Here is an 11,943-nt window from a genome sequence, read left to right on the forward strand (position 1 = left end):
AAGGGTATCTCAGTGTTTAGAGGTTAGACATTTTATCTTTTTGTCAAATTGTTATATTTAAGTGAAATTCACCTATGGATTACCATGAAATGGCTTGCATTCAGGTAAAAATACATAGAAGGTTAACTCTTCTGTATTTATTATGGTTGGAGATTTACTCTGGAGCCTTACTGTAACATGATCCACTAGAAGGCAGACTTTAGTTTAAGGTCCTTTAATTCTCTCTGGAATTACTACTGAAACTTCTCAAGGGTCTCCATTTCATTTCTGTACAATCAAGCTTGATTCTGGAGGAAAACTGTGGTTGGCAGAACTCTAAGGATGGCCCACCAAGAATCCTGACTCTCGTTACTCAATCAAACACCAATCTAGGTACTATTGTGCAGGGATTTTGCAGATGGAAAATCCTGATCTAATCACAGAAGTCCTTCAAAAGTAGAGAATTTTCTGACTAGTGGCAGAAGGAGAAATCAGAGGACTTCAAAACTTAAGCATTCGACATGCCATTGCTAGCATTGAAGATGGAGGGGCCCTGTCCAAGGATCAGAGCAAGGAGAGGCCTCTGGGAACTGAACTTGACCCGCAGCCCATGGCCAGGAAGAAAATAGCGATTTCAATCCTACAATCACAAGGAACTGAATACCAACAACAGCTTCAATGAGCTTGGAAGCAAATTCTTCCCCGGAGAGTTCAGATAAGAGCTCAGCAAGATTCGTACCTTGCGAGAGACCCTAAACAAAAAACCTTGTGGAAACTTGCAGGACTTCTGACCCACAGAACGACAGAACGGAGCTAACAGACAGGTGTTGTCTTCAATTCCTAAGCTTGTGGTAATTTGTTAGGAAGCAATAGAAAACTTAGGAAACAGTGCCTCTGAACATTCAGATTGGCAGATTGTTCTGCCAATTCTGACTTTATCGAAAGACTTGGTTTTTGTTTGTTTTTCAATTCTGACTTATCTCTGTTTATCTATCCACACTTCCTTGCTTATACCTGACTTACACCTTTAGTTTGGCCTTTCCTGATCTACTTATTTACATTCTTGCCAGCAGATAAAAAAGCAAAATACATCAAGGTCAGGCCGGGCGTGGTGGCTCACACCTGTAATCCCAACACTTTGGGAGGGTGAGGTAAGTTGATCACCTGAGGTCAGGAGTTCAAGACCAGCCTGGCCAACATGGTGAAACTCCGGCTCCACTAAAAATGCAAAAATTAGCCAGGTGTGGTGGCAAGCACCTGCAGTCCCAGCTACTTGGGAGACTGAGGCAGGACAATCACTTGAATTCAGGAGGCGCAGGTTGAAGTGAGCCGAGATTGTACCACTGCACTCCAGCCTGGGGCACAAGAGTGAAACTCTGTCTAAAAAAAAAAAAGGGCAGTACTTACTTATACTATGTTTTCCAAAGTATAACTACTGGTGGTATCTATTAACATGGTTTTAGATGGTTCCTGGACCTAGTATTAATTAACACTCTCCAATCCTTCTGATTTAATAAAGAAGAAAGTCGAAGGAGGAGGAGCCAAGATGGCCGAATAAGAACAGCTCCGGTCACCAGCTCCCAGCGTGAGCGACGCAGAAGACGGGTGATTTCTGCATTTCCATCTGAGGTACCAGGTTCATCTCACTAGGGAGTGCCAGACAGTGGGCGCAGGCCAGTGGGTGCGCGCACCGTGCGGGAGCCGAAGCAGGGCGAGGCATTGCCTCACCTGGGAAGCGCAAGGGGTCAGGGAGTTCCCTTTCCGAGTCAAAGAAAGGGGTGACGGACGCACCTGGAAAACTCGGGTCACTCCCACCCGAATATTGCGCTTTTCAGACCGGCTTAAAAAACGGCGCACCACGAGACTATATCCCACACCTGGCTCGGAGGGTCCTACGCCCTCGGAATCTCGCTGATTGCTAGCACAGCAGTCTGAGATCAAACTGCAAGGCGGCAGCGAGGCTGGGGGAGGGGCGCCCGCCATTGCCCAGGCTTGAGCAGCCGGGAAGCTCGAACTGGGTGGAGCCCACCACAGCTCGAGGAGGCCTGCCTGCCTCTGTAGGCTCCACCTCTGGGGGCAGGGCACAGACAAACAAAAACACAGCAGTAACCTCTGCAGACTTAAATGTCCCTGTCTGACAGCTTTGAAGAGAGCAGTGGTTCTCCCAGCACGCAGCTGGAGATCTGAGAACGGGCAGGCTGCCTCCTCAAGTGGGTCCCTGACCCCTGACCCCCGAGCAGCCTAACTGGGAGGCACCCCCAAGCAGGGGCACACTGACACCTCACACGGCAGGGTATTCCAACAGACCTGCAGCTGAGGGTCCTGTCTGTTAGAAGGAAAACTAACAAACAGAAAGGACATCCACACCAAAAACCCATCTGTACATCACCATCATCAAAGACCAAAAGTAGATAAAACCACAAAGATGGGGAAAAAACAGAACAGAAAAACAGGAAACTCTAAAATGCAGAGCGCCTCTCCTCCTCCAAAGGAACGCAGTTCCTCACCAGCAATGGAACAAAGCTGGATGGAGAATGATTTTGACGAGCTGAGAGAAGAAGGCTTCAGACGATCAAATTACTCTGAGCTACGGGAGGACATTCAAACCAAAGGCAAAGAAGTTGAAAACTTTGAAAAAAATTTAGAAGAATGTATAACTAGAATAACCAACACAGAGAAGTGCTTAAAGGAGCTGATGGAGCTGAAAACCAAGGCTCGAGAACTACGTGAAGAGTGCAGAAGCCTCAGGAGCCGATGCGATCAACTGGAAGAAAGGGTATCAGCAATGGAAGATGAAATGAATGAAACGAAGCGAGAAGGGAAGTCTAGAGAAAAAAGAATAAAAAGAAATGAGCAAAGTCTCCAAGAAATATGGGACTATGTGAACAGACCAAATCTACGTCTGATTGGTGTACCTGAAAGTGATACGGAGAATGAAACCAAGTTGGAAAACACTCTGCAGGATATCATCCAGGAGAACTTCCCCAATCTAGCAAGGCAGGCCAACGTTCAGATTCAGGAAATACAGAGAACGCCACAAAGATACTCCTCGAGAAGAGCAACTCCAAGACACATAATTGTCAGATTCACCAAAGTTGAAATGAAGGAAAAAATGTTAAGGGCAGCCAGACAGAAAGGTCGGGTTACCCTCAAAGGGAAGCCCATCAGACTAACAGCGGATCTCTCGGCAGAAACCCTACAAGCCAGAAGAGAGTGGGGGCCAATATTCAACATTCTTAAAGAAAAGAATTTTCAACCCAGAATTTCATATCCAGCCAAACTAAGCTTCATGAGTGAAGGAGAAATAAAATACTTTACAGACAAGCAAATGCTGACCGATTTTGTCACCACCAGGCCTGCCCTAAAAGAGCTCCTGAAGGAAGTGCTAAACATGGAAAGGAACAACCGGTACCAGCCACTGCAAAATCATGCCAAAATGTAAAGACCATCAAGACTAGGAAGAAACTGCATCAACTAACGAGCAAAATCACCAGCTAACATCATAATGACAGGATCAAATTCACACATAACAATATTAACTTTAAATGTAAATGGACTAAATTCTCCAATTAAAAGACACAGACTGGCAAGTTGGATAAAGAGTCAAGACCCATCAGTGTGCTGTATTCAGGAAACCCATCTCACGTGCAGAGACACACATAGGCTCAAAATAAAAGGATGGAGGAAGATCTACCAAGCAAATGGAAAACAAAAAAAGGCAGGGGTTGCAATCCTAGTCTCTGATAAAACAGACTTTAAACCAACAAAGATCAAAAGAGACAAAGAAGGCCATTACATAATGGTAAAGGGATCAATTCAACAAGAGGAGCTAACTATCCTAAATATTTATGCACCCAATACAGGAGCACCCAGATTCATAAAGCAAGTCCTGAGTGACCTACAAAGAGACTTAGACTCCCACACATTAATAATGGGAGACTTTAACACCCCACTGTCAACATTAGACAGATCAACGAGACAGAAAGTCAACAAGGATACCCAGGAATTGAACTCAGCTCTGCACCAAGCGGACCTAATAGACATCTACAGAACTCTCCACCCCAAATCAACAGAATATACATTTTTTTCAGCACCACACCACACCTATTCCAAAATTGACCACATAGTTGGAAGTAAAGCTCTCCTCAGCAAATGTAAAAGAACAGAAATTATAACAAACTATCTCTCAGACCACAGTGCAATCAAACTAGAACTCAGGATTAAGAATCTCACTCAAAGCCGCTCAACTACATGGAAACTGAACAACCTGCTCCTGAATGACTACTGGGTACATAACGAAATGAAGGCAGAAATAAAGATGTTCTTTGAAACCAACGAGAACAAAGACACAACATACCAGAATCTCTGGGACGCATTCAAAGCAGTGTGCAGAGGGAAATTTATAGCACTAAATGCCCACAAGAGAAAGCAGGAAAGATCCAAAATTGACACCCTAACATCACAATTAAAAGAACTAGAAAAGCAAGAGCAAACACATTCAAAAGCTAGCAGAAGGCAAGAAATAACTAAAATCAGAGCAGAACTGAAGGAAATAGAGACACAAAAAACCCTTCAAAAAATTAATGAATCCAGGAGCTGGTTTTTTGAAAGGATCAACAAAATTGATAGACCGCTAGCAAGACTAATAAAGAAAAAAAGAGAGAAGAATCAAATAGACTCAATAAAAAATGATAAAGGGGATATCACCTCCGATCCCACAGAAATACAAACTACGATCAGAGAATACTACAAACACCTCTACGCAAATAAACTAGAAAATCTAGAAGAAATGGATGAATTCCTCAACACATACACTCTCCCAAGACTAAACCAGGAAGAAGTTGAATCTCTGAATAGACCAATAACAGGAGCTGAAATTGTGGCAATAATCAATAGTTTACCAACCAAAAAGAGTCCAGGACCAGATGGATTCACAGCCGAATTCTACCAGAGGTACAAGGAGGAACTGGTACCATTCCTTCTGAAACTATTCCAATCAATAGAAAAAGAGGGAATCCTCCCTAACTCATTTTATGAGGCCAGCATCATTCTGATACCAAAGCCTGGCAGAGACACAACCAAAAAAGAGAATTTTAGACCAATATCCTTGATGAACATTGATGCAAAAATCCTCAATAAAATACTGGCAAACCGAATCCAGCAGCACATCAAAAAGCTTATCCACCATGATCAAGTGGGCTTCATCCCTGGGATGCAAGGCTGGTTCAACATACGCAAATCAATAAATGTAATCCAGCATATAAACAGAGCCAAAGACAAAAACCACATGATTATCTCAATAGATGCAGAAAAAGCCTTTGACAAAATTCAACAACCCTTCATGCTAAAAACTCTCAATAAATTAGGTATTGATGGGACATATTTCAAAATAATAAGAGCTATCTATGACAAACCCACAGCCAATATCATACTGAATGGGCAAAAACTGGAAGCATTCCCTTTGAAAACTGGCACAAGACAGGGATGTCCTCTCTCACCGCTCCTATTCAACATAGTGTTGGAAGTTCTGGCCAGGGCAATCAGGCAGGAGAAGGAAATAAAGGGTATTCAATTAGGAAAAGAGGAAGTCAAATTGTCCCTGTTTGCAGACGACATGATTGTTTATCTAGAAAACCCCATCGTCTCAGCCCAAAATCTCCTTAAGCTGATAAGCAACTTCAGCAAAGTCTCAGGATACAAAATCAATGTACAAAAATCACAAGCATTCTTATACACCAACAACAGACAAACAGAGAGCCAAATCATGAGTGAACTCCCATTCACAATTGCTTCAAAGAGAATAAAATACCTAGGAATCCAACTTACAAGGGATGTGAAGCACCTCTTCAAGGAGAACTACAAACCACTGCTCAAGGAAATAAAAGAGGATACAAACAAATGGAAGAACATTCCATGCTCATGGGTAGGAAGAATCAATATCGTGAAAATGGCCATACTGCCCAAGGTAATTTACAGATTCAATGCCATCCCCATCAAGCTACCAATGCCTTTCTTCACAGAATTGGAAAAAACTACTTTAAAGTTCATATGGAACCAAAAGAGAGCCCGCATCGCCAAGTCAATCCTAAGCCAAAAGAACAAAGCTGGAGGCATCACACTACCTGACTTCAAACTATACTACAAGGCTACAGTAACCAAAACAGCATGGTACTGGTACCAAAACAGAAATATAGATCAATGGAACAGAACAGAGCCCTCAGAAATAACGCCGCTTACCTACAACTATCTGATCTTTGACAAACCTGAGAAAAACAAGCAATGGGGAAAGGATTCCCTATTTAATAAATGGTGCTGGGAAAACTGGCTAGCCATATGTAGAAAGCTGAAACTGGATCCCTTCCTTACACCTTATACAAAAATCAATTCAAGATGGATTAAAGATTTAAACGTTAGACCTAAAACCATAAAAACCCTAGAAGAAAACCTAGGCATTACCATTCAGGACATAGGCGTGGGCAAGGACTTCATGTCCAAAACACCAAAAGCAATGGCAACAAAAGCCAAAATTGACAAATGGGATCTAATTAAACTAAAGAGCTTCTGCACAGCAAAAGAAACTACCATCAGAGTGAATAGGCAACCTACAACATGGGAGAAAATTTTCGCAACCTACTCATCTGACAAAGGGCTAATATCCAGAATCTACAGTGAACTCAAACAAATTTACAAGAAAAAAACAAACAACCCCATCAAAAAGTGGGCGAAGGACATGAATAGGTACTTCTCAAAAGAAGACATTTATGCAGCCAAAAAACACATGAAAAAATGCTCATCATCACTGGCCATCAGAGAAATGCAAATCAAAACCACTATGAGATATCATCTCACACCAGTTAGAATGGCAATCATTCAAAAGTCAGGAAACAACAGGTGCTGGAGAGGATGTGGAGAAATAGGAACACTTTTACACTGTTGGTGGGACTGTAAACTAGTTCAACCATTGTGGAAGTCAGTGTGGCGATTCCTCAGGGATCTAGAACTAGAAATACCATTTGACCCAGCCATCCCATTACTGGGTATATACCCAAAGGACTATAAATCATGCTGCTATAAAGACACATGCACACGTATGTTTATTGCGGCATTATTCACAATAGCAAAGACTTGGAACCAACCCAAATGTCTAACAATGATAGACTGGATTAAGAAAATGTGGCACATATACACCATGGAATACTATGCAGCCATAAAAAATGATGAGTTCATATCCTTTGTAGGGACATGGATGAAATTGGAAACCATCATTCTCAGTAAACTATCGCAAGAACAAAAAACCAAACACCGCATATTCTCACTCATAGGTGGGAATTGAACAATGAGATCACATGGACACAGGAAGGGGAATATCATACTCTGGGGACTGTGGTGGGGAGGGGGGAGGTGGGAGGGATAGCATTGGGAGATATACCTAATGCTAGATGACGAGTTAGTGGGTGCAGCGCACCAGCATGGCACATGTATACATATGTAACTAACCTGCACAATGTGCACATGTACCCTAAAACTTAAAGTATAATTAAAAAAAAAAAAAAAGAAAGAAAGAAAAAAAAAGATTAGATTGAGTTCCTATAGTAAATTACAAAATCTTTGCAATTTTCTTTTTCTCTGACATTTTAACATATTGTGAAAAACATTTATTCTTTGAAAGTTTAATAGAACTTACTGATAAAGCCATCTGGCCAGGAAGTTCATTTGTGAATTGTTCTGTTTATTTGTTTGGTTATACATAATCAAATCCTTAAATGGTTCTAGAATTATTAAGGCTTTTTATTTCTATTTGTGTCAGTTTTGTATATACCGTGTGTATTTCTATGTCACCTATCTCATTTCAATTTTATAATTTTTTGACAAAATTAATGTAAATGTTTTGTAATGTAAATCTGAAAATTAGTGTACTTAAATGTCAGTCTAAGAAAACTGGCACGGTAAATCTGGAGAATGTTAAAGTCAGAATATCATAGAAATAAATATTAATAAAATAAAAAATATATAATAAAATGTTTAAAAATAAAATAAAATAAAATAAAAAGAATTTTAAAACAAAATGGTAATAAATGTTTATAATCTTTTACAAAAAAACTGCAGAAAAAATTTCAACATTATTCAGCAATAGATTTTGTTACTTTGTTTAAAATATAATCACTATTAGTATGGTTATTATCTCCTCATGAAAAAGTGACACTATGCCATCCATCCCTGCATAATCTCAATTTCCCTTGTGACTAATGAATGATACTGTAGTAAAACTTTTGTGTTTCAATAAAAACGGATGTATTATCTACAAAAAAAAAAAAAAAAAGAAGAAAGTCTCTGTTAGATATTAATATGATTTAAAACCTATCCAACACTGACAAATTTCCCCTTTTGGAGCCTGCCTCAGGTGGAGAGCCCTCCATAGTCATGGAATCCAGCTAGAACTTAATATCATATATTTTATTGTATTATTTTCCATTTATACTTCTGGCAAGCTATATTGGCTTTCTAGTTTGGATGGCAATATAAAGTTTCTTTTTTAAGAAGTGATATTGTTCAGTCTCAGTTGAAATTTTCCCATCCATATTTTGATATCTCTGAAATCAAGATGTGTCTAATAATCTTTGGGCTTTCACTGTCTCTGGCTGCCCTCTTGCCCCACAGAGCAGACCCAAGCAACAACAAAAAAAACATGTACTCAGCAACTCCCCTCCCCAACCCTCCTGGGTCCAGTCCATACAGTCTCCTTGTCCCATTCACCTCTCTCCTGAACTCAAGACCAGGAGTCCCTGGACTAAAAACTCAGGGATTTTACACTGGACAAGACTGGTGCAAAGCAAGGTAGATTTATGTAGGCCATGACTCTATTAACATTCATAGCTTTCAACGCAGAACCAAAAAGACTTTTAAAAAATTGACTGGGAAATAGTTCAGAAACTCATCCAGGGCTAAGTAGAAGTCTAAGTGAGCCTTTTTTTTTTTTTTTGAGATGGAGTCTCACTCTGTCTCCAAGGCTGGAGTGCAGTGGCACAATCTTAGCTCACTGCAACCTCTGCCTCCTGGGTTCAAGCGATTCTCCTACCCCAGCCTCCCGAGTAGCTGGGATTACAAGGACGTGCTAATTTTTGTATTTTTAGTAGAGACAGGGTTTTGCCATGTTGGCCAGGCTGGTCTCAAACTCCTGACCTCAGGTGATCCACCAGCCTTGGCCTCCCAAAGTGCTAGGATTATAAGCGTGAGCCACCACGCCCGGCCAGTGAGCCTTTTCAGTAAGTGAAAAATAAAACTCCTAGGATAAGAAGGCATTGTGTTATAATTTAGTTGACAGGTTTTTTTTTTTTTTCTATTTTGGAGGTAAAAAAAAAGATAAGGGTGCATCTTACAGTATATAGTACATAAGATTCAAAAATATGGTAAATACATTTAAGTAAACATTATTAAATTAATAAATAGTCTAAGTGTATAAAATTATGAAGGTGGGCACACAAATGAGTGAACTTTGTAAAACACTGATCTGACACAAGGAAGTTGACTTCAGGACCTCACAGCTCGAAGTGTCAGAGTAACACATTAGCACTAACCCTAAAAGATAAAAAATTTAAAAAAAAATAATAATAATAAAAGGAATCTCTGGACTCTAGGCTTCCTTGAAAGTAAAAGCACTTTTGGTATTTGGTCTCTGGTTTCCCATGTAGGTAGAGAGTCACAGCCCTGACCTATTTTCAGGGTGGTGATGAGGACTTGGGGAGAGAGTCCTGTTTTCTGTGGTTGTTTGCTTGGAAAAGTAGTAATGACCTCCATGAACCTTGCATCAAAACTTCAACTCTTTCCTGATAGCACAGGTAAGAGGCAGAGTCCCATTTAGGATAGAGTAATAGAGTGAGTTTTGCAAATAAACATTGACTTATCTATAACATACGCTGGTTTCTGAGGTTTAAGGGACCACAGAAATTATAAAACCAAACTGAAGTAACATCTTGAAAATAAGTGGAGGCGAGCCATAAATTTGATGCCAGAGGCAGAGATGACCTTTTTAGTGGATGCGTTTTCTTTCCATCTTTTTATCCATTTTATCCATTCCATGTCTCCTTAAAATAGTGCTGCTCTGAGTTATTATCAGCCAGCAGTGCTCTTCAGAGAAACAGAATCAACTAAAGAAAAGGCATGTATGCGTTCCTTCCTCCACTCCACACCTCTTTGCGGTAAAGGAAAGTTGAAACAGCAAACAGTGCCATTGGCAAGTGTATCACACAGAGCTCCGTTGGGCAAGCAGGATCACTATGGAATTAGGAGTTTATTATAGGAATTAGAACCTACATAATTGTGGGAGATGCTGAATCTATGGAAGGATGTGGCCTATGTATCTGCCTGAAGCCACTGTCAGTCAGTAGGCCCGGCAGTTGGGAAGATACACTAGATGTGACACAGGAAACAGAGAGGACACATGGGAGTCAGCAGACCAGCGACCGCATGCACAAGCTGCAGGAACTCCCGGCACCAGGCACCAGCCTTTGGAATATAACGGCTGCCTCCCAAATCTTGTGCAAATTTCTCTTGTCCCCAACCCTAACCCAGTACACACAGGCAAGGAGATTCAGGGGAAAATAATTCCAACCTAACCAAGTTAACAAGGTACAAAACCACCACAACAAGGTAGTATCCTACTGCTGTCAAAAATCATAAGGCAGAGATAAGCCCAGAAGGTACCTCCAGGACATCTAGTCTTCATCTTTGTCTCCCATTTAGACCTCAAAAAAAGAAGTCCCATTATGGATTGATTTTCAACCTGTTTGTGTAAAACCTACACTGACACATTGTTTGGGATTGTCAGTCAAACTGCAAGGACTGAGCCTAGGGCTAAATGGCAGAATGGTATAACAGCACTGATGTTCTGGAAAATAGGCAGTCCTTCCCATTGGTGCTATGCTCTTAGCAAAACAACTCTCCCAGGTTGGATGTGTAGAGAACAGATAATAGCAGGATACTGAAGGAGCTGATGTTTGGTTGAAAAAACACACACAAAAAAAGGGCAAGGGAGGGTGAGCAGAAAGCATAACTTAAGGAGACACTCTTTAAAATGAAGAGCTTCCAAAAGATCTGGGAGAAACCTTATACAACGTTTCATCATCCTCAAAGTTGTCCAGATGGTAAGCACCTGGAAATCCATGGCATTTTTTGCTATATATTATGAAGTGCTGATATATTTAATTTCATGTGAATTGAAAATAATTTTGCCAGAAGAAAATATAGCTATATTGTATGTATTGAATACTAAGTCCCAAAATACACATATGAACAGCAGTTTCACACTTGCTCACAGGGGAAGCACCTTTTCAGAATACTACAATATTGATATATTTGAATACCATGTGAACTGAGACCAATTTCACTTAAACATAACATGACTGTATGTGTACAATATAAAAGTCACTACCCTTTGGGAGGCCGAGGCGAGTTGATCACCTGAGATCAGAAGTTCAAGACCAGCCTGGCCAATGTGGCGAAACCCTGTCTCTACTAAAAATACAAAAATTAGCTGGGTGTGGTGGTGGGTGCCTGTAATCCCAGCAATTCAGGAGGCTGAGGCAGGAGAATCATTTAAACCCAGGAGGCAGAGGTTGCAGTGAACCAAGATCGCGCCATTGAACTCCAGCCTGGGCAACAGAGCAAAACTCCATCTCAAAATAAATAAATAAATAAAATAAAATTTAAAAATTAAAAAAAAATAAAGTCACTATCACAAGCACATACTTCCTCAAAACTGAAATAAACGGTTGTTTCCAAATATTTCAAATGAGAATCATTTACTACTTTTTCACATACTCTTTTTTTTTTTTTTTTTTTTTTTTTTTTTTTTTTTTTTTGAGACGGAGTCTCGCTCTGTCGCCCAGGCTGGAGTGCAGTGGCGCGATCTCGGCTCACTGCAAGCTCCGCCTCCCGGGTTCACGCCATTCTCCTGCCTCAGCCTCC

Source organism: Pan paniscus, chromosome 11, assembly GCF_029289425.2.
Source record: "Pan paniscus chromosome 11, NHGRI_mPanPan1-v2.0_pri, whole genome shotgun sequence".
Classification (NCBI taxonomy): Eukaryota; Metazoa; Chordata; class Mammalia; order Primates; family Hominidae; genus Pan; species Pan paniscus.